Source organism: Mastigoproctus giganteus, chromosome 2 (genome assembly GCF_048544385.1).
Source record: "Mastigoproctus giganteus isolate SK-2022 chromosome 2, ASM4854438v1, whole genome shotgun sequence".
Taxonomy (NCBI): Eukaryota; Metazoa; Arthropoda; class Arachnida; order Uropygi; family Thelyphonidae; genus Mastigoproctus; species Mastigoproctus giganteus.
The window spans coordinates 171,162,769-171,187,460 of NC_143576.1; the positions used below are offsets into that span (position 1 = coordinate 171,162,769).

At 38.2% G+C, this 24,692-nt stretch overlaps 1 protein-coding gene across 1 annotated transcript in view; it reads left to right on the forward strand.

Moving 5' to 3' along the window:
- The first annotated feature begins 1,579 nt into the window (after positions 1 to 1,579).
- Positions 1,580 to 24,692, forward strand: part of LOC150089748 (uncharacterized) — a 148,805-nt gene continuing 125,692 nt past the window's right edge. Inside the window, exon 1 of the mRNA XM_090390088.1 lies at positions 1,580 to 1,656. The gene's annotated coding sequence lies outside the window, so the exon portion shown is untranslated. The remainder of the gene's footprint in view (positions 1,657 to 24,692) is intronic.

A 24,692-nucleotide genomic window follows, 5' to 3' on the forward strand; every position in this document is an offset into this window, starting at 1 on the left:
CGCCATTCTCCCCACCCCGGTGGAAAACACCTGAGTTCGAATCTCGTTGATGACGTCAAGAATTTTTATGGGCCTTTTTCACAAAGTAGCTGAGTAAATGATCTCAGGTGATGGCAGCATGGCTCTCTTTCTCCCCTAAACTAGCATTTTTCATCCAGAAAACAGCAAATCGATAACGGAACACACACGCAATTTGGAGACATAATATTTATACACAGCGCAGTATGGCCTAAGATTCGCTGATGCGTCTAAAACCTTAAAACAATATAAAGCCCAACACAAATAACTTCTCTTTTATTGTCAAGTTCTGCAGATCCCAGGATATTGAAATTTCAGTTCTGATAACCTTGTAATGATATTTTCTATTTACTTCATTAGTTGGCAGTACATTCCAGCAATATGGGATGTTATGATCGTAGTAGGTTCTTCCTGTTTTAATCCTGGAATATAAAAAGCTCAAGGACTCAAAGAAAAATTAGCACTCACACTTTCAAATTTCCAAAAAAAAAAAAAAAAAAAAAAAGAATTTGTTAGTAAATGTTTTGTGAACTCTTTTATATCAGGACATTTGTCTTTTTTTTCTGCAGGTACAATGCGTACCTATGTAGGTACGTATTTCCTACGTTGTATATCATAAAAACGTTAGTGTTAATTGATATTTAGGCAATATGTGTGAGCAAGTTATTGTTAATCACGACCAACTGTTGATAGTGATATTGCATTAATCACTACCATTTCAAAAATTTCAGGTTAAAAAATTAAATTCATTGCTTTATTACCTGTTATTTATTTTTGCACAAGTGTCTGGCTAATCCATGACCTTTAAGCGTTTGTGATAACGCCGAGATTTAAAGCGACATACGCACACATATTTATAAAACATTGAAATTCGCAGTACAGTATTTGATAAGAATTAAAACTCCATTTATGTAGTCTCTTTTCTGACTCTTTTTAATTTTTCGTTGTCTGAAGAAGTTGCGGAATAATGGAGAATAGAAAGGTATTTCTCATGAAGTAGCCTTCAGGTGTAAATACCCACTAAAATGCTTGCATTTTAAAGCAGAAATTCATGATAATTTGATGGTTTCTCTTATCGTATTTGTAGGTTACGTTCGTAGACGTAATACATGCTTATTTTATTTACTTATACTGATTTGCGTGTATTTATTTGTACCAGTCCAGTAACTTCTCTTCTGTAATAAGTTGTATATATATGAACATTAGCTTTGCAATTTTTAAATTTCAAAGTTAATGCTTACATTCAATGAATTGCATGCTAATGTAATTCAGGGAATGTAAATGTGATACATTCGTCTTATTACATTAAATTATATTATACAATATTACGACTTTTAGTTAGAAATAATTCTATACGGTGACTTTGTCTGCTTTACTGTCACGATAGGTGCTGTAATGACGCAGTGTGTCATTTGAGGTAGGCGCAGTTGACCATACGGGTGTAGATATGGCAGCTGTAACATTTTGGGATTTAAATAATTATCTTGACAATGCTCATAAATGGTATTGGTTATAGTGCAGTAAATTGAGTGAAAACTTTTTTATATATTGCAAGAATAGCATGTAGAGTTAGCGGCTTTATTAAATATTTCTTTCGATAGATGCATCGATTGACATTTTTTTTTGTTTCTTTTTCAGGTAGGATGTTTAAGCATTGATCTCTGCATTTGAAACGTTTGAACATTTGATTTGCTAATTTAGTTTTGTGCAGATATGACTTGTTTTTATATAATTTTAATAGCATTATCATTATCTTCTCTTGGTGATTTAATTATGTTATCGGATAATTTCTAGTAATATTTTTCAGAATACATGCGTTGAAATAATTTCAAATATTAACACGTCGGAATTAATGCCATTTAATTTAATCCGTTGTTTACAAATGGCATTAAATATTTGCCATTTTATTTTAGGATTAAAGTTATTTCATAATGCGGAGTGAATTTTATCATGACGATGAATTATTGTTTGTATTATGGCAAATAACGCCCAGAACAAAAGTATCATCCCGCCTCTGTCTCGAGCAGTGATGATTGAAAACAATTATATTTATCACCATTATCATTCTGTTTCCTTGGTACTACCAGCGTCGCTGAGAGCCAGCACCCTGGACAGATAGTCTCGCCAGCCACATTTATTATAACTTTTTAATAGTAGCTGAGATGCGCCAGTTTACTATAAACATATTTATAAAATCATCCAATATTATTATTCAGTTTGTTAATTAAGCATACAGTAGTATCTGTAACATGATATATATTAGTGGCTTTGAGCATTGTTTATTCAACCATTGTGCATGTGCTACTGCTTCATATGGAAGAAAATACTACTAACATGACTGGTAATCAGTTAGACCTTAAAATGTAATAAGAGCAATTATAAAGAGTTGTTTAAAATTATACTTGTATTACTAACCCAATCTTATGTAAATTAATTCAGTTTATTCTTTCAAAAGTTAACTGTAACTGACTCTTGGGTTAAATGGGTTGTGTTTATTGTTGCTGTAATTAGAGGACAAGTTGTAGCACTGACATAAAACTCTTTGTACTTTGTGCATCAGATTGTTATATGGAAATGATAGCAGAGACGTGGTGTCACACAGATATAAGGAATGCAGAACTGGAATTTGGGGAGTACGTCTACAGAAAGGATAGACAGGATAGGAAGGGAGGAGGGGTTATGCTATTAGTTAAGAAATACATAAAATCCAAGGAAGTGAAGCCAGTGGACATCGCTGGACAGTGCAGTGTCGAGTCAGTTTGGTGTGACATAAGCATTGGGAGATCAAAATTGAGAGTAGGAGTGTGCTATAGGCCTAATGACTCTGATGAGTATAATAAGAAACTGTACAGGGAAATAGTGGGTCAGTAAATCAGAGAGTCTTATAATGGGAGATTTTAATTTCCCAGATATTGACTGGAATTTGGGGGCTGTTCACTCACACACTAGCAAGGCTTTTGTGGATTTATTGGATGATTGTTTTCTACATCAGCATGTTCGGGAGGCAACTAGAGTAGTAGTAGTACTAGTAGTAGTGGCATGTGATGCAAGAAAGCAAATGTATGAGCTTATGCAGCATCAGCCAAAAAAAAAAAAAATCACACCATTCCCTCCAAATGCCTGTCCAGTTCCTCCTTAAATTTATTCAACCTATCAACTTCCACAACATCAGATGGAAGTTTGTTCCAGCAATTAACCACCCGCTGGCTAAAGGCAAATTTCCGCACATCTATTCTACATCTGTCTTTTCTTAATTTGAATTTATGCCCCCTTAGGTTCGTAATCTGAACAAGTGGAAGGATCCCATCAGAATTCAGCGTGCTGAAACCATTCAAGGCCTTATATACCTCAATCAGATCACCGTGCAGGTGCCTAGTCTCCAGCCACAGCAATTTGCAGAACTTAGCCTCTCTTGGTAAGAGGATCCCTTCATTCCCCTCACCAATCTTGTTGCCCTTCTCTGTACATGCTCAAGTAAATCTACATCCTTCCTAAAATGAGGCCTCCAGACCTGTATGCAGTACTCAAGGCGTGGCCTGACCATTGCCTTATACAGAGGGATAATCACCTCCTTTTCCCTGCTAGCAAAATTTGTATATATCATTGACAAAGCCCCATGACCTGCCCTGGCAGCCTGTCTGCATTGCTCAGAAAACTTCATATCTGCCTGCACAATTACTCCCAGGTCTTTTTCATTTTCTACCACCTTAAGTGTAGTACCACACAGTTGGTACATTTCTCTGGGGTTACTTCTACCCACATGTAGTACTTTGCATTTGTCAAGGTTAAACTTCAGTTGCCACTTCTTAGCCCATCTGCCCAAATTATCTAGATCCTGTTGCAGTAGCACACTGCCATTACTGTCATTACAATCCTGCCAACCTTTGTATCATCTGCAAACTTCGACATTAAGCCTGATATACCTTCATCAATATCATTGATAAATATACAAAACAACAGTGGACCTAACACCGAACCCTGTGGGACTCCACTAATAACATTAGTCCAAGAAAAGCAGCACCCATTGATTACCACCCTCTGTCTTCTAGCACTTAACCATCCTTTTATCCATTGTAGCAACTTACCCTTAATACCATTCTGTATATATATGAACATTATGCGCAACATGCGCAACAGTGTCAAAAGCTTTCCTGAAATCCAAATATATGATATCAAAATTATTTTTCGCATCCAGTTCCTTTGTAACCACATCATAATATCCTATCTCTGCATTTGAAACGTTTAAACATTTGATTTGCTAATTTAGTTTTGTGCAGATATGACTTGTTTTTATTTTTTATTTAAATTATTTTTCGCATCCAGTTCCTTTGTAACCACATCATAATATCCTATCTCTGCATTTGAAATGTTTAAACATTTGATTTGCTAATTTAGTTTTGTGCAGATATGACTTGTTTTTATATAATTTTAATAGCATTATCATTATCTTCTCTTGGTGATCCAATTAGAATGTTAAGGGAAAGTCAGACAAGACTTTCCCTTAACAAACCCATGCTGTGTCTGAATTATTGCTGCAGTCTTGTCTAGATGATCCTGCAATGCTCCTTTAACCAGTAATGCCATTATTTTCCCCAGAACAGAAGTTAAACTAATAGGTCTGTAATTACTCGTGTCACCCTTTGATCCCCCTTTGTGAACTGGGAATACATTTGCACATTTCCAATCCATGGGACTGCCCCCGAGTCGAAGGATGCTCTCATAATTATGGCTAAGGTTTGCTTACTTCCTTTGCCGCCTCCTTTAATATAACTGGATAGATCCCATCCACCCCAGGTACTTTTCTTACATTTAACTTCAACAATTGCTCTTCCACTTTGCTCTCAGTTATTACAAAATCATTAAGTATCTTGCTACAATTTGATAACCTTCTGCCATTTGCAAACCTTAATAATTCCTCACGTGTGAATGTAGATGCAAAATACTATTTCAGTTTGTTTGCTATATGAGCAGGATCATCAACAGTCGAACCATCGATGTCAAGTGGACCAATCAGACTCATCCTCTTCCTTTTAGAGTTTATATAAGTAAAGAAATCCTTGCTGTTTTTCCTAGCATCTTTTGCCAAGGATTTCTCGTAATCTGCCTTCGCCTTCCAAACCTCCTTTGTGACCTGATTACAGATTAACTTATATCTGCCATAGGCTTCTGAGTCGCTTGATAATTTATATGCATCCCATGCATTTTTCTTCTCTGTTACGAGTCTCATCAGTTCATTTGACAACCATTAAGGCCTAAACCTTGAACAATATTTCTTAATAGGTATGAAACTTTTAGTTGCTTCCACGATTAATTCCTTGAATGCTTCCCACTTAGAATTTACTGTTGGTAACATCGTCAGTTGATCCCACTGTACAGAATTTAAAAACTGTCGGAGGAATACTCTTGACTTGATTATCAGCAGTGATTCTTCATGCATTAAGAATCTGCAGATAAATGAACCACTAGGTGGCAGTAATCACAGTGTGCAGAAGTGGGATTTACTCAAAGAGGTAACTACTATTAGGGGTAAAGGGAAGGTTTATTGCTTTCGTAAAGCCGACTACGATGGACTGAGACAGTATTTAAATTCTATACAGTGGGACCAACTGATGATGTTACCTACAGCAAATGCAAAATGGGAAGCATTCAAAGAACTTATCTTGGAAGCTACTAGGCTTTACATACCAACTAAGAAATATTGTTCAAGGTTTAGGCCTAAATGGATGTCAGATGAACTAATGAGGCATATGGCAGAGAAGAAACATGCATGGGATACATACAAATTAACACATGACACAGAAGCCTATGATAGATACAAGTTGATCTGTAACCAAGTTACAAAGGAGGTTAGGCAGGCGAAGGCAGATTACGAAAAATCTTTGGCAAGGGATGCAAAGAAAAACAGCAAAGAGTTCTTTACTTATGTAAACTCTAGAAGGAAGGGGATGAATCAGATTGGTCCACTTGATATCGATGGGTTAACTGTTGATGATCCTGCTCAGGTAGCTAACAAACTAAATGAATATTTTGCATCGACATTCACACATGAGGAGTTATTTAGTGAGGGGAATGCCAGAGGTGTATTCAACTCTAGCAGTAAGCTAGAGAATCTTGTAATAACTGAGAGTAAAGTGGAGGAGAAATTGTTGAGGATAAACACAAGAAAGGCACCCGGGGTGGATGGGATCTATCCAGTTATATTAAAGGAGGCAGCAGAGGAAGTAAGCAAACCCTTAGCCATAATTATGAGAGCTTCCTTGGACTCAGGGGAGGTACCCACAGACTGGAGATGTGCAAATGTGACCTCAATTCACAAAGGAGGATCAAAGGCTGACATAAGTAATTATAGACCTGTGAGTTTAACTTCTGTTCCAGGAAAATTAATGGAGGCACTCGTTAAAGAAGCACTGCAGGATCATTTAGACAAGACTTCAGTTATAGCTCGGACAGAGCATGGTTTTGTTAAGGGGAAGTCTTGCCTGACCAATTTGATTGGATACTATGATGCAGTCACAAAGGAACTGGATGCAGGGAATAACTTTGATATTATATATTTGGATCTTAGAAAGGCTTTTGATACTGTTGCACATGGAAGACTGCTGCACAAATTGGAGCAGTGTGACATTGGAGGCAAATTGCTGCTGTGGATAAAGGGGTGGCTGAGGGGAAGAAGACAGAGAGTGGTAATCAATGGAGACTGCTCGTCGTGGACTAATGTTATTAGTGGAGTCCCTCAGGGCTCAGTGTTGGGTCCATTATTGTTTTCTGTATTTATAAATGATATTGATGATGGAATATCATGCTTAATGTCGAAGTTTGCAGATGATACAAAGGTAGGCAGGGTTGTCAAGGACACTACTGACACTATGCTGCTGCAACAGGATCTGGAAAGGTTGAGCAGATGGGCTGAGAGGTGGCAAATGAAGTTTAACATTGACAAATGTAAAGTACTACACATGGGAAACAGCAACCCCAGAGCAAAATATCAACTCTGTGGTACCATACTGACAGTGGTAGAGAATGAAAAGGACCTGGGGGTAATTGTGCAGGCAGATATGAAATTTTCTGAGCAGTGCAGATGGTCTGCAAGAGTAGCTCATGGTGTCTTGTCAATGATATACAAGAATTTTTCTAGCAGGGATAAGGAGGTGGTTACCCCTTGTATAAGGAATGGTCAGGCCACACCTTGAGTACTGTATACAGGTCTGGAGGCCTCATTTTAAGAAGGATGTAGAGCTGCTGGAACGAGTACAGAGAAGGGCAACAAGATTAGTGAATGGAACAAAGGGGTGCTCTTATGAAGAAATACTTAAGTTTTGCAAATTACAGTGTCTGGAGACTAGACACCAGCGAGGTGATCTGATAGAGGTGTATAAAGCCTTGAATGGTTTGAGCATGCTCAATGCTGATGGGATTCCTCCTCTCGCTCAGAATAATCACCTGAGAGGGCATAAATTCAAATTGAGGAAAGACAGATGTAGGATAGACGTGCGGAAATTTGCCTTTAGCCAGCGCGTGGTTGGTTGGTGGAACAGACTTCCATCCCTTGTCGTGGAAGTTGATAGCCTAAATAAGTTTAAGGCTCAGCTGGACAGGTATTTTGAACGAATAGAGGTGTGAAGTGGAAGTGGTTTTTTTTTTTTTTTTTTTTTTTGGCTGATGCTGCATAAGCTTGCTTTCTTGCATCAAATGCCTGTGCTAATGAAATTTCTGAACTGTTGCACCAAGCTTCTTTTACAAAAAAGTAGTGCCAGGCTTGTTAACTTAGGAGGGTTGTTAACATTGTTTTCTTCCCTCCCTTCAGAAAAGATGTTCAATTTGTCCATTCAGAAGTTATAGAAAAGCATTTTGCACTGGCAAGAAGTATTCTGCTTTATTCTGCTGTCAAAAGTTGTCAGGGCGGTTAATGACAAGAATCAAGTTGTACTACTGTTATAAGGCCTCAGAAAATTAGGCAGACGGACTGAAAAGTGGCAGTGGAGGTTTAACATTGATAAATGCAAGGAACTGAATGTTGATGACAGTAATTCATAAATTCAAAATATACCAATTAGGTGGTGCAGAATGAAAGATACCTTGGAGTAATTGTACAGTCCAACATGAAGTTTTTTCAGTAGTGCAGACAGGCTACTAGGACAGCTCATGGGGTTCTGTCAGTGATATAGAGGAATTTTGCTAGTAGCACATAGCAGTGATAATCCCATTGTATAAAGTAATGGTTAGGCTACATCTTGAGTACTGCATTACTAGGTGGTAGATGACTCTCATCAACCATGCAATACCACCACATCACTTATTGGAGGCTTGACGTGGTGGAACCCATGTTTAGTCTCCAGAGCTAAGTTCTGGTCAACCATTCCCAATCTCTTCCATCATGCAGTATGACTAATGACTTTTGAGGGTATGATGAACATCATGGCAAGATCCAATCTTCCTTACATTTCGAGGGTACAGCTCTAAAATGGTGTTCGCAGGCCGGCCGCTAATTAGTACACCGGACCGAACCTATTGGTAATGCTTTAGGAAGCTTCTGGATCAGCTAGTGTATAATCTTGCTACCTCTACTCCGCCAGATAGTGACTGGAGAGAGTCCGAGTAGTATGTACGTGGGAGGGTAGAATTGTCAAGGCCATGTTATGTCAAGCATCTGGGTTTATTCTTACCATGTATACGCCATATCCAAAAATTTAATTACCTCATACAGCATGTCCCTCCCCTTTTCTTACTATTGAATACACCATGAATTGTCAAACTAATAGAGTAAGCTTATCTGCGAAAAGATCTAAACCTCCCAAAAACACTTCCTAGTTCATTTCACAAATATACGTAGTCTCAATTCTAATCTCAGTGATGTCCATTTCCACTTGCAGTCTGCCAAACTCCATGTACTTTTTCTGAGAGAATCTTAGTTATCGGTTGATTCAACCACTGCTCATCTCAGTTGCCCAAATTATTCGCTGTATGATTCCTTTCGCCTCAAAGGTGGTACTTATGCATACGTCCGTTCCAATATTCCCTGTCAGAGACTGGTAATTTGGAATCTACTCTTTTTTAATCTTCTCTAGCTTAAAATCTCTCTACCTCATTGTGTCAAATTCATCTGTTGTCTTTACCGTTCTCCCAACTCCACTAATGACTTGGAGCTCTTTGGCTTCCTCTCTTTGCAACTTGATTTTTTCCAGTCCAACTTTCCTAACAGAGGTAATTTTCTTTGGTGATTTTAATGTTCACAACTTCTGCTGGCTTCCGTTTTATAGTCACACCGACCCAGCTGGTCGAGACTCTGAGGCTTTTGCAATTACTAATAACCTTGCACAGATTGTTCATTTACCTACAAGAATACCGGACAATCCTAACCATACAGCCAACACGCTTCATCTTTTTCTCACAAACAACCCTTCCACGTATGCGGTCAAAGTGAGTGGTCCTTTAGGTACCTCAGATCACAACTTGGTTATTGACTCTTCTCCAATGGAGCCTTTATCTCATGACTATTCACAACCTCATGTTGTTTGGCATTACAACAATGCAAAATGGGATGACCTGCGAGATTTCTTTTCCTTGGTCGGATTACTGCTTCAAAACTTCTTATGTCAACGTTTGCTCAGATCATGTAAGTGAAATTATTCTTGAAGGAATGGAATCCTTTATTCCACACTCCACTTTAAAATCTCGTCCTTTATCTAAACCTTGGTTTTCCAATAAAATTGCTAAGGCTGTTCAAGAGAAGAATGTTGTATATCGTAATTGGCTTGTTTCCAATTTTATTTTCTGTCTACACCAAAGCTCGCAACAATTGTAAAGCAGTTACTCATCATCATCAGCCATTTTCAATCCACTGCAGGATGAAGGCCTCTCCAGCAACTTTCCAGTTCCTTCTGTTTTGAGCACTGGCCATCCATTTACTACCCACAAACTCATGAATTTCATCTATCCATCTCCGCCTTTGTGTCTTCCAGGTTTTCTTCTAGCTCCTCTTGGGTACCATTCTGTTATTTTCTTAGTCCATCTGTCATCATGTCTTTGAGCTATGTGTCCTGCCCAAGACTATTTTAGTTTTGATAAGAATGTCCTTTACTTGAGTTTGCTGCCTAATCCATGTGTTTCTCTTCTTATCTAACAGTCTGATTCCCAATATAATTTGTTCCATTCTTCGCTGTGCAGTTCTCAGCTTCTCTTCCATTCTTTTGGTGAGTGCCCAAGTTTCAATTCCATAAGTCATGGTGGGGAGTATACATTGGTTCATTATTTTACGTTTCAGACAAACTGGGATATTGCTCTTCAGTATGTGACTATATTTCCTGAATGCTATCCATCCAAAATTTATTCTTCTTTTGACTTCCAGCCATTTATCATTATTACAGCTAATAACTTGTCCCAGATAAGTATATGACTCCACCTTTTCAATTACTGCTCTTTCAATCATTATTTCCCTTCCTGTGGCATATTTGTTCATCATTACTTTTGTTTTAGCCATATTCATCTTTAGTCCAAAATCCTTACTAGCTGTGCATAACTGATTAAGATTTTCCTCTAATTCTTTGGGATTGTGGCTTATGACCACAATGTCATCTGCAAATCGTAAATGGTTTAGGTAATCTCCTTCACATTGATTCCTTTCTGCGACCAGTCTAATCTTCTGAAAGCTTCCTCAAGGGCAGCAGTAAACAGCTTCGGAGATATTGTCTCCTTGTCGAACTCCTTTCTCCATTTTAAATTTCCTACTGACTTTGTCTAGTCTAATAAAGGAGGTAGCACTCTCATATATTTTCTTCAAAATCATAATATATGGGGTATCAATGCCTTGTCTTTCCAGTGCCCGAAACATTGCCTTATGCTGTATGGAGTCAAATGCCTTTTCATAATCCACAAATGCCAGGCATAATGGTGTTTTATATTCATTTGCTTTCTCCATTAGCTGAGATATTACGTGAAGGTGATCTCTTCCTCCCAATTTTAACCACTCTACAGTAACTTCATCTTCCCCAGGGGCTTTCTGATTCTTCATTGCATGTTCTACCTCATCAGGAAGAATATCAGGTATGTTGTATGTGTTGCTACTTTGCAGTCCATCTTCCCCACTGCTGGCATCATTCCCCTGCTCCTTGTATAATTCTCTATAGTAGTCTTCTGCTATTTGAATTATGCCTTCTCTGCTGTTTATAAGTACACCATCGCTATTCTTCAGTTTCAGTATCATTTGTCTTTCTGTATTACTGCTCATGGCTGCTGATTTAAATCCTTTGTTTTCCCTTAATGCTTGTTCTACTTTTCTTGTGTTAAATCTTCTTATGTCCTCTCTGAGTCGCTTTCTAATGGCTTTGCATAACTCAGTATACTCAATTTTCTCCCTGTCAGTGTTTTTCATGCTTTTCATTTGTCGTCTTTGGTTCATCATGACAAGTGTTTGACTAATTTTTTCATCTTTGGATTTCTTTTTCCCTATAGGTTTCTTGGGCTTTATCACTTTCAGAAAGTTGTAATATTCCTCGTCGATATCTTGGTCCTGAGCAGTCTGCAGAAGCTCAAACTTGTTCTTAAGTTCCAGTACATACTGCTTTTTCTCCTCTTCTGTTATATCAAAGACCTTTGTATTATTTACTTGAGTCAGTTTTTTCCTTTCCTACATCTATATCAAGTGTACATCTTACCATTCTGTGATCACTTCCAACATTTACCTTATTCAGGACGGTAACATCATTCACAATATATCTTCTGTTAGTGAGGATGAAGTCGATTTCATTAGTAGTTAATCCACATGGACTCTTCCATGTCCACTTTCTGTTCACCCTTTTCTTGAAAAACAGCAGTTACTAATCAGTTCAAACTAGATTTTGAAGAGGCTAAGAGTAGAAAACTTGCTTCTTGCCCTAATGATAGTCGGGCATTCTGGTCTCTTGTCAGAGCTATTGGCTGCAACTTTTGCCCATCTCTGCTCCCACCTCTGTCAAAATCAGATGGTTCTGTTGTCACTTCAGCCAAGAATAAAGCTGACCTGCTAGCATCCTATTTTCCTTCCAACTCATGTATTAATGATCTTGGTAAAACACCTCCCACCATTTCCAACACGTTCCATTCAATACTTCCTCTGGTCTTCCGTCAAAAGGATGTCAGAAGGATTTTGACGAAGCTTGATGCTAAGAAAGCTCCACAGTCGAAGTGAGTTGTCCTTTAGGCACCACAGATCACAACTTGGTGATTGTCTCTTCTCCAATGGAGCCTTTATCTCATGGCTATTCCCAACCTCATATTGTTTGGCATTACAAGATTGTACAATGGGATGATATGCAAGATTTCTTTTCCTTGGTCGGATTACTGTTTCAAAACTTCTGATGTTAACGTTTGCACAGATCGCGTCAGTGAAATTATTCTTGTAGGAATGGAATCCTTTATTCCACACTCCACTTTAAAACCTCATCCTTTATCTAAACCTTGGTTTTCCAATAAATGTGCTAAGGCTGTTCAAGAGAACGTTGCATATCGTAATTGGCATGTTTCCAGTTCTTCAGTTTCATTTTCTGCCTACACCAGAGCTTGCAACAATTGTAAAGCAGTTATTAATCGGTCCAAACTAGATTTTGAACAGCCTAAGAGTAGAAAGCTTCATGCCTTAATGGTACCCGAGCATTCTGGTCTCTTGCCAAAGCTATTGGCCACAACTTTTGCCCAACCCAAGCATTGTACTAAGTACCATATTATAATACCTCTCGTGTTTTGAGGTTTACATAAAAAAAAAAAAAAAAAAAGGGTCTGGAAGCCTCATTTTAAGAAGGATGTGATCTCTTGGAATGAGTGCAGAGAAGAAGAGTTAAAGATTAGTCAAGGACACAAAAGGGTACTATTTCCACAAAAGGTTTCAGTTCTGCAAATTTCTGTGCTTGGAAAAACTAGGGACCTGTGAGGAGAAAATATTGAAGTGTTTACTGGTTTAAATGGATTGAGTAATCTAAATGATGATGGCATGATTGCTGTTTCTGGAAAAACACACCAGCTTATATTGAAAAAGGATGGTTGCAGGGTAAATGTGTGAAAATTTGCTTTCCCCAGAGAGTAATTGAATGTTCAAATAAACCACCATCTGGTATTTTGAAAAAGGGTACTTTGAATAAATTTAAGGAAGATAGATGAGTTTTTTTTTTTTTTTTTTTCTGATGCTGTATAAGTATTCTTCATTGCATCTTTGCCACTACTAATATGGCATGGTTATGTGTTCACCTTGTACAGATGCCCAGTAAACATGAGCACATACACATTTTATTTAAAAAAAAAAAAAAATCTATCCTGTTTTTCAGTAATAATTCTTATTGTGAGTAATAAGTATTGTTAATATTGAAAAAGCTATGTGAATTTGTCCTTTGTTTGTTTTGATGTGGCTACTGTTTATATTTATTGTGGTGCCATTCCTGTAATGTCTAAGTGGCAGTTTGTGGTTATGTTTATTATCTTGGGAGATATTTAACCCCAAGGACTCACATCTGGTGAGTATGGACTTGGCACACTTCCAGCTGGGGTTCTGAACTGCATATCTTTCTTTGTGATTCCCTTCTATTTCTGACTCATGCTCTCTCTCTCCCACACACAGGGAAACTCAGAAATTTTTTGTTTTTAGCTGGTGCAGCCAAAGCCTCAGACTTCCTTGCACGATATATCTTTTATTTAAATTTAGACATATCCAGTAGCTTGAAAAATTACAAATTTGCCAAAAGTGAGAAAAAAAAAAATTCTTTCACATGTGGCATTAATAATATGCAATTTATAATATGTTGGCATTGTATGTATTTAAAATATAAAAAAGTCAGGTTTATTTCTTCCTTGTAAAATACTGGAAACTATTATAGGTCCCAGGTGCCCAGGAGTGACTTTAGTGCAGTTTTTTTAGGAGTGTCAGTTAAGAACTGAAAAGAAAACACAAAAAACACAGTACTGTCAGGTACTGTGTTTTTTGTGTTTTCTTTTCAGTTCTATATAGATAGCAAACTAATCAGAACTACTGCATATATAATGTATCCATAACTCTTATCTAGAAGTTTACGCTGAATGATTGAAGAGATCTTATACATCTACTTTACGCTAATGAAAATACTTTAAATTACTAATGAAATGAACAAAGAATTACTAACTTGCTAATTAATTAATAATAATCCATTAGTAATGTGAATAATTAATATCTTTATGATTTCATTAGTGTACATAGGTGCAGGAGGACTTTTGGATCAAGAGCTGTGTTGAAAGCCAGTGAGTGGCCATGTCCGGGTGTCAGTGCTCAGGGGTGGCAAACCTTTTCATATATTTGAAGTTGGTGTGGGGAATGATATTTTGGGACCATTTCTGGTTTAGAAATGAGCAGCTTGGACATTTGTCCTGTTTGCATCAACTCTGTAACAACACATTGACAATAGATTTTAAATATTTCCTGTATTTTAATTTTTTAGGATTTCTAAAAAAGGAATTACAGGTTAAATGGTTTAAAAATTTTCGGTTATACTCCATTTTATGGGTACACCTTGTCACAGGCAGGACCGAAGAATGGCGTGATTGCCTGGCAAAGTTCTGTGATTGAGGTCAGGTTTCTTTGTATTCAAGTAGTCATTTTTTTTTAGTGAAAAAAGGTTTTTCTTGCTGAAGTACGGAGGTATACCCATAATCTGGAGTATAACCAAATTTTAATTTGAATTTCATTCTTTTGATTTGTGTTGTGTTAATATTAGTAGTGGCAAATGATGCAAGCTTATAAAGCATCACACACAAAAAAAAAAAGTCTAGTTTTTCTTTGAGTTTGTTCAAGCTACACACTTCCACAACAATAGATGGAAGTTTGTTTCAACAATCAACCACCTGCTGGCTGAAGGCAAACTTCTGAACATCTCTCCTACAACCATCCTTCTAATTATGTAGTTCTGATTAGAGTGGCTGTGATAACTTGGAATTCTCAAAAATAATTTTCAAACTTTTCTTTCCTTCCCCAAGTTTCTGCTAATTAATATACAGTCAAACTTGATTATAATGAGCATCAAGGGACCAACAAAATTTCCTCGTTATAGCCGTTACTCGCTATATCAGTGATTGTGGTAATGGGTAAACCCTTGGGGTCGTTAAACAATGAACACTTTATATCAGTGATGAGTTAAATCTACCTCCTATTTTTTTAAATTCTCAATAACTTAATAAAAAGATAGATTCAAAAAACAAAAGAATTATTAGAGATAAAAAATAATATGAGTATATAACTACATATTATTTGTATTAATATGCTTGTATAAACTACAATACACTTAATATTAAACACAATTTATTTGTCTGTAATTTTAAAACCATACACTTAATACCAAACAATATATTTCTCTGTAATTAAAAACAATACTATTTAATAATAACACAATTTCAATTAGTCTTTATTTATAAATCTTAAAATTGATGCTTATTTTAAAGATTTCTGAAGTTTCCCCTTAAAACACTCAATGCATTAAGTCTAATTACTTGCCTCAGTTCCTTCAAAAAAATTGACTAATATGTCCATTGCACCTTGAGCTTGTGCCACTGATTTTGATTCACTTTCATTTGTCATCATATCATCATCATCTTTACCATCGTCATTATCGCCTTTGTTGAGCACAGCATCTACGATGCCATTCTCTGTAGGAAGACCACTAGTTAATAAGTTGTCATCGATTCATACAAATTCATCGATGTTATCTGTATTGCAACTTAGTGTTGTTACGCAGCAACAGTTCAGATAATGGCAAGTTGTTTTCTTCCTTTCCATCTTCTTCATCTACATTTGAATTTAATTTCAATTTCTTGAAGCAATTCGATGTGGTTGTCGAAGTAATGTTCCATGCATCATTCAATAAATTTATAGCATCCAGTATCAATATAGACTCGGTAAGTTTCTGTTCTCTTTGACTGATCAGATGTAGAACTAGAAATCTTTTATAAAATCCTTTCAAACTGTTGATAACACCTATGTTTAAGGGCACAAAAGGTGATATAGTTGTACACGTTGGCACTAATGATATTAAGAGAAGGAGACCGGCGGAATTACTTAGCAAGTACAGGTCACTGTTGAAAAAAAGCCGTGAATTAGGGTTGAATTTGAAAGTGTCTGCAATTCTGCCCAGACACAATAGGAGGGAGTATATGATGAGAGCCTTGTCGATCAATTCGGCCCTGGAGGGATTGTGCAAGGCTCAAAGGGTAGACTTTTTTTCAGCCTGGACTGTACTTGTTAACAGGAAAGATTGCTTCTACAGGGATGGGATACACTTAAAAAGAAAGGGTGCAAGAATTTTTGCTGATGCTGTCGAGGCAGTGTTAGGTGGGTCGGAAAACTGCTAGTTGGGGGGGATACAAGGACTAATAGATTAACAGTAGCCACTGGCAGAGGTGGAAGTGATTCTTGCACTGCTTCTATTGAAATGAGCAGAAGCCTGAAAAACAAGTTGCAGGATATTTCAGAGACTGCTGGGAGTCATTGCGGTACAAGTAAACACAACCCATGTGTTTACTTGTACCGCAATGACTCCCAGCAGTCTCTGAAATATCCTGCATCTTGTTTTTCAGGCTTCTGCTCATTTCAATAGAAGCAGTGCAAGAATCACTTCCACCTCTGCCAGTGGCTACTGTTAATCTATTAGTCCTTGTATCCCCCCCAACTAGCAGTTTTCGGTAGCCAAGAATAGAAACAGGTGCATGTATACCTGCGTGTACACCAATGCTAGGAGTTTGGTAAATAAATTCGATGAATTTGAGGTATTGCTCAAAACATCAAAGGCAGATATTGTTGGGATATCAGAGACGTGGTATCACACAGATATAAGGAATGCGGAACTGGAATTTGGGGAATACAGTGTGTATAGAAAGGATAGACAGGACAGGAGGGGAGGAGGGGTTATGCTATTAGTTAAGAAACACAAAGTCCAAGGAAGTGAAGCCAGTCGACATCGACGGACAGGGCAGGGCAGTGTCGAGTCAGTTTGGTGTGACATAAGCATAGGGAAATCAAAATTGAGAATAGGAGTGTGCTATAGGCCTAATGACTCTGATGAGTATAATAAGATATTGTACAGGGAAATAGAGTGGGCCAGTAAATCAGAGAGTCTTATAATGGGGGATTTTAATTTCCCAGATTGACTGGAATTTGTGGGTTGGTCACTCGCACACTAGCAAGGCTTTTGTGGATTTATTGGATGATTGTTTTCTACATCAGCATGTTCGTGAGGCAACAAGAGGGAGCAATACTCTTGATCTGATTATCAGTAGTGATTCTTCATGCATTAAGAATCTGCAGATAAATGAACCACTAGGTGGCAGTGATCACAGTGTGTTGAAGTGGGATTTACTCAAGGAGGTAACTACCATCAGAGGTAAAGGGAAGGGTTTTTGTTTTCGTAAAGGCGACTATGATGGTCTGAGACAGTATTTAAATTCTATACAGTGGGACCAACTGATGATGTTACCAACAGCAAACTAAAATGGGAAGCATTCAAGGAACTAATCTTGGAGGCTACCAGGCTTTACATACCAACTAAGAAATATTGTTCAAGGTTTAGGCCTAAATGGTTGTCAGATGAACTAATGAGACATGTGGCAGAGAAGAAAAATGCATGGGATACATACAAATTAATGGGTGACATGGAAGCCCATGATAGATATAAGTTGGTCTGTAACCAAGTCACAAAGGAGATTAGGCAGGCAAAGGCAGACTACGAAAAATCCTTGGCAAAGGATGCAAAGAAAAACAGAAAAGAGTTCTTTACCTATTTAAACTCAAGAAGGAAAGGGATGAATCAGATTGGTCCACTGGATATTGATGGTTCAACAGTTGAGGATCCTGCTCAGGTGGCTAACAATCTAAACGAGTATTTTGCATCTACATTCACGCATGAGGAGTTATTCAGGAAGGAGAATGATGTAGGTAAAGTAAACATTGGCAGTGAGCTGGATGATTTTGTAATAACTGAGAGGAAAGTGGAGGAGAGATTGTTGAGGATAAACATAAAAAAGGCACCTGGGGCGGATGGGATCTATCCAGTTATATTAAAGGAGGCAGCAAAGGAAGTAAGCAAACCCCTAGCCATAATTATGAGAGCTTCTTTGGACTCAGGGGAGGTACCCATAGACTGGAGATGTGCAAATGTAACCCCAATTCACAAAGGAGGATCAAAGGCTGACACAAGTAATTATAGACCTGTTAGTTTAACTTCTGTTCCAGGTAAATTAATGGAGGCACTGGTTAAAGAAGCACTGCAGGATCATCTTGACAAGAATTCAGTTATAGCTCAGATGCAGCACGGCTTTGTTAAGGGCAGGTGTTGCCTGACCAATTTGATTGGATACTATGATGTAGTCACAAAAGAACTGGATGCAGGGAATAACTTTGATATTATATATTTGGATCTTAGAAAGGCTTTTGATACTGTTGCACATGGAAGACTGCTGCACAAATTGGAGCAGTGTGGCATTGGAGGCAAATTGCTGCTATGGATAATGGGATGGTTGAGTGTCAGAAGACAGAGAGTGGTAATCAATGGACACTGCTCAACGTGGACTAATGTTATTAGTGGAGTTCCTCAGGGTTCAGTGTTGGGTCCGTTGTTGTTTTCGGTGTTTATGAATGATATTGATGATGGGATATCAAGTTTAATGTCCAAGTTTGCAGATGATACAAAGGTTGGCAGGGTTGTTAAGGACACTACTGACGCTATGCTGCTGCAACAGGATCTGGAAAGGTTGAACAGATGGGCTGAGAGGTGGCAAATGAAGTTTAACATTGACAAATGTAAAGTACTACATATGGGAAACAGTAACCCCAGAGCAACGTATAAACTCCGCGGTACTACACTGACAGTGGTGGAGAATGAAAAGGACCTGGGGGTAATTGTGCAGGCAGATATGAAGTTCTCTGAGCAGTGCAGATGAGCTGCAAGAGTAACTCATGGTGTCTTGTCAATGATATACAGGAATTTTTCTAGCAGGGATAAGGAGGTGATTATTCCCTTGTATAAGGCAATGGTTAGGCCACATCTTGAGTACTGTATACAGGTCTGGAGGCCTCATTTCAAGAAGGATGTAGAGCTGCTGGAACGGGTACAGAGAAGGGCAACAAGATTAGTGAATGGAACAAAGGGTTGCTCTTATGAAGAAAGGCTTAAGTTTTGCAAATTACAGAGTCTGGAGACTAGGCACCAGCGAGGTGATCTGATAGAGGTGTATAAGGCTTTGAATGGTTTGAGCATGCTCAATGCCAATGGGATTCTTTATCTTGCTCAGAATAATCAGCTCAGAGGGCATAAATTCAAATTGAGGAAGGACAGATGTCGGATAGATGTGCGGAAATTTGCCTTTGGCCAGCGGGTGGTTGGTTGGTGGAACCGATTTCATCACTTGTTCTTGAAGTTGATAGCCTAAACAAATTTAAGGCTCAACTGGACAGGTATTTCGAGCGAACGGAGGGGTGAAACGGGAGTGGTGTTTTTTTTTGTTTTTTTTGGCTGATGCTGAATAAGCTGGCTTTCTTGCATCATATGCCTCTACTAATGCTAATCCATTGGTTGTAAAATTGATGTCGCATTTGGAGGCAGAAACACTAGCATAATGTTGGACAAATTTTGAATTAGGGGATGTGCAGGACAGTTATCAACTGACAATAAAGTATTTTTTTTCTTTTTGAATAGCTCCTTATTCCAGTCATTTACGTATTGCCAAAAAATATCCAAAATCATCCACGCTTTCTTGTTTGCAATGTAATATACAGGAAGTTTCCTTACATTTTTGAAATGCCGAGGTTTTAACAATTTTCCAATAATAAACTTTTTTTTTTTTATCAGTTCCTGTCATATTTGCACATACAAGCACCATCAAGGGAGCCTTTGATTTTTTTCCACCAACACATTTTCTCCCTCTGAATTTAAATGTATTGTCAGGTGTCAAATTATAAAAAAGTCCTTTTCGGCGGCGTTGTAGTAGTAATAGAGGCATGTGATACAAGAAACAAGCGTATGAGCTTATGTAGCATCAGCCAAAAAAAAAAAAAAAATTTCACACGACCATTTTCCCTCTAAAAGTTTGTCCAGTTCCTCCTTGAATTTATTTAAGCTATCAACTTCCACAATGACAGATGGAAGTTTGTTCCATCTGCCATTGTGGAAGTTGATAGCTTAAATAAATTCAAGGAGGAACTGGACAAACTTTTAGAGGGAAAATGGTCGTGTGGAAATTAAATTCAAGGAGGAACTGGACAAACTTTTAGAGGGAAAATGGTCGTGTGAAAATTTTTTTTTTTTTTTTTTTTTTTTTGGCTTTTAACCACCCTCTGGCTAAAGGCATATTTCTGCACATTCTACAACTGTCTTTCCTCAATTTGAATTTATGCCCTCCTCAGGTTTATAATCTGAGCAACTGGAAGAATCTCATCAGAATTCAACATGCCTCAACCCATTCAAAGCCTTATACACCTCAATGAGATCACCTCACAGGTGTCTGGTGTCCAGCCACTGCAGTTTGCAGAGCTTAAGCCTTTCTTGGAGAACCCCCTTTGTTGCCCCTCTCTGTACACTCTCAAGCAACTGTACATCTTTCCTAAAATGAGGCATTCAGACCTGTATGCAGTACTCAAGGCGTGGCCTGACCATTGCCTTATTCAAAGGGATAATCACCTTTTCCCTTCTAGCAAATATTCCTGTATATCATTATATGATATGCTCTGATATGCTCTGGCAGCCTGTCTACATTGCTCAGAAAACTTCATAGATGACTGCACAATCATTCCCAGGTCTTTCATTTTCTTCCACCCCAAGTGTAGTACCACACAGTTGGTATGTTCCCCTGGGGTTACTTCTACCCATATGCAGTACTTGGCATTTATCAATGTTGAACTTCAGTTGCCACTTCTCAGCCCATCTGGCCAAGTTTTCTAGATCTTGTTGCAGTAGCACAACTGCTGTAGATGTCTTCTTCATTGAAATCTTTCTTGTTTCCGACATTCATATGCCATTATTGGATCTGCAGATCGTGATTCTCCACTAATTTTTACGTAAACAATGTTATGTTGGTTTTAAATCGATCTAGCGAACCATTGTTACACACACAATCATATTCAAATTGTTTAGCAAATTTTTCCTCCTGAGCCTTCAAGATTGGACCGTCTATTGAAAATAAAATCCAGCACTTGTTTGTGTGGTGAACCGTTGAAGCAGTGCTTCCTCAGTGTTTGTAATCTCGCACTTTCTAATTTTTTTTTTCTCGGTTATGTTCATTTCCAGTGCTGATATGTTAGTACTTATCTTTATTCTTCCACAATATCGATATACTTGAAGAGGACATAGAAAACTTTTTACACACTGCAACATTTTTTGCATCGCGTTCTAATTCACGAATAATTTAGACTTTTTTGCAAATCAAGAGACACCTTTTTTATTAGCAGACATGTTTTTGAAGGAAGGGTTGGTTTCTAACTGATTTTACTTTAAAATGATAAAGTGATCCGCGTACAAAGTTCCTAGAAGTCCCGAAATGTGTACAACATTCTTAGAAGTCCTGAAATAAATTTATGGTTCAGTGAATACAAGACAATCTATAAATAGGGTAATGTGACAAGCGGAACACCAATGCACTATTGTATAGCCCCCATCCCTGGAGGACAAGGTCATAAACAGGCCGCTAATTCGATGCAGGTGGTCATAAAGCTAAGTCGCCCTTTTCATTTTCGTCTATTCGAAGAATTGGGTTTTTTAGACTACCTGAGCAATTAAGAATGTTTGCGTAGTTACCAAAATTTGTTCGTTATATCCGTGTAGTACACTTGTTATAACAGTGAGCGATTGTATAAGAATACGCATAAATTAAAATCATTATTGCTTTTTTTCTCATTACAGCTGTGATCTTGTTATTTCTGTGCTCGTTATATCCAAATTAGACTGTATATACTCGTTTGTTGTTATTTGGTTTTTAGGAGCATTAGCAACTAAGGCCATATTTCTCTGGGGATATGCGGTGGTCATTCCCTGACCTTTCGCATCCTCCGTATTTGGTGATCATGGGCTCGAACCCCGGTCTAATCAAGAAGCATGTGCTACACACTTCTGCTTCTGGCTACGGAGGTGCCATATACTCATGTGTAAGCCGACTCTGTGTATAGTGTGACCCCTGATTTTGTTTTTGGTAAAAAAAAAAAACCCAATTTTTTTATATAGCTCATGTATAATATGACACCAATTTTTGAGCAGTACCGATAGGCCTTCCATAGTAGGACATTTTAGTATTGGGTATGCTCCTAGACATATTTTGTAGAAATACATAACAGGTTGTAAGAGGTTTCCTGTTTTTGTACAATGCCACTCCAAAATACATGTAGTGAGAAAAAAAACACTTAACATGTTTGCAAGGGCATGTGTGCGTGCACCCCCCCTTATTCTTCTCAGTTAAATATCTTAAATCTAAAACCTTTAATGAAGAGTCATATAAATCATGATTGCACAGGACAAAATAAAAATGTTCTATTTAGTAAAGTATTGCACCATAGAGCAGAATGGAGAGAAAAGAAAATAACAGGTTATATGTTTAATGCTTACTATGAACAAAAACACAGGTAAAAATAATACAGGAAAGTAATACATAGCTTTTGGACAGGGGACGTCCTTCATTAGTTGCGACTGTTAATGCAAAAATACAGAATGTCGTGTGTGCTGTGGCAGTCGTGTATGGTGAACTGCGTGCTACAGGTTCAGGTAACAATTAGCTGTTAGAAGAGAATGCTTGCATTTAAACCTGGGAACATTGTAAATGCCAATGTTTGTCAGCCAAGAGTATGGACACGACATCCTCTGTTTCGGTTAAAGGAACCGCTACAGCACGAGATGTACAGCGATTCCAACCAGACAGAGCAATGGTAATGGCGGGACCGATCAATAATCATGATGTCGTGGCATGTATCAATGTTGTGCTGGGTTGACCAGAAGTGCTCAGCAATGGCCGAGTGTTCCACGTCCGCTAAATGGATAGCTTTCTCATGTTTTGAGTCTCCTGCCGGTTTCCCCAACATAGCAGTCACAGCAGGAAATATGGTAGACTAATCCACTCTGCAGCAGGGGGAACTGATGTTTTAACCCTCGAGACGAGGGATCGTAACTTCCTGCCCAGGAGTTGTAAGCACTTTATCCCATGAGCCTTTAAGACTCTGGAAATTTGTTGTGATAGGTTCGGGTAGAACGGGATAAAGGCGATCGAGGCGGAGTCATTACTACGCATGCTCCTGTGGGCCACTACGTGGTTACAGGCCTGTAGGTCACACCTATCTAGGGCACTGGTGGGGTAGCTGCACCTTGCCAGATCTGTCTTAACCCTAGTAATCTCAGTGACCTCTCATCTGCAGAACTAGAGTGGGTCCAGGCGTGGGCTTGCACTGTGCGGAGAAGATGGCTGTGTGCGTGTGCTGACTGGTATTTGGTGAACTGTCCAGCACACATCAGCTTGTGATAGACTGATGTCTTCAAACATGTGCCCTCGTGCTGGACAAGGATATCCAAGAAAGGAAGAGCATTTTCTGACTCCAGTTCGATGGTAAATTGAAGGAATTGCGACAGAGTTAAGGTGGCACAAAAGTCTCTTCGCAACTCTCCAATTCCGCCATTGCGATGTTTGCCATAACTGAACTAACCGGGGAACCCATGGCTGTAGGACAGCTGTTCCCAACCGGTAGTTTGCGAACCCTGAGGGTCCGCAAAAGTGTTCTGGGGGTTCACACTAAAAATTCTGTAATGGCGTCTGCTTAGATTTACACAGGTATATTTTTGTAAACTACAAAATATAGCCAATAATAAAGTAAAATAAAATTAAATATAAAGTAAAGAATTGTCAACGAAAGAAGCCACATCTCCCACAGTTCCTTATAATCTTACTAATAATTCCTTATTATCTTAGTTTACTATCTTACAGTATATCGTGTTAAATGAATAAGTTTTCCATACTAATTTTTTTTTTTTTTTTAATTCTCAAAGACTATTGTTATGTATAGGTACTTAATAATAATTTTTATTATTGCACAATATTGCCTATAAAAACGTAGTACTGGAAATATTTTATAATAAAAATTCAGAACTATTATACGATTTCAAAGAAGGTTTATTGGCTATAGGCTTAGTGGTTCACAATAAAAATATTGTGGTAATCAATGGACACTGCTCAATGTGGACTAATGTTATTAGTGGAGTTCCTCAGGGTTCAGTGTTGGGTCCATTGTTGTTTTCTGTATTTATAAATGATATTGATGATAGTGTATCAGGCTTAATGTCCAAGTTTGCAGACGATACCAAGGTTGGCAGGGTTGTTAAGGACACTACTGATACTATGCTGCTGCAACAGGATGTGGAAAGGTTGAGCAGATGGGCTGAGAGGTGGCAAATGAAGTTTAACATTGACAAATGTAAAGTACTACATATGGGAAACAGTAACCCCAGATCAATGTATCAACTCTGTGGTACTACGCTGACAGTGGTAGAGAATGAAAAGGACCTGGGGGTAATTGTGCAGGCAGATATGAAGTTCTCTGAGCAGTGCAGACCGGCAAGAGTAGCTCATGGTGTCTTGTCAATGATATACAGGAATTTTTCTAGCAGGGTCAGGGATGTGATTATTCCCTTGTATAAGGCATTGGTCAGGCCACACCTTGAGTACTGTAT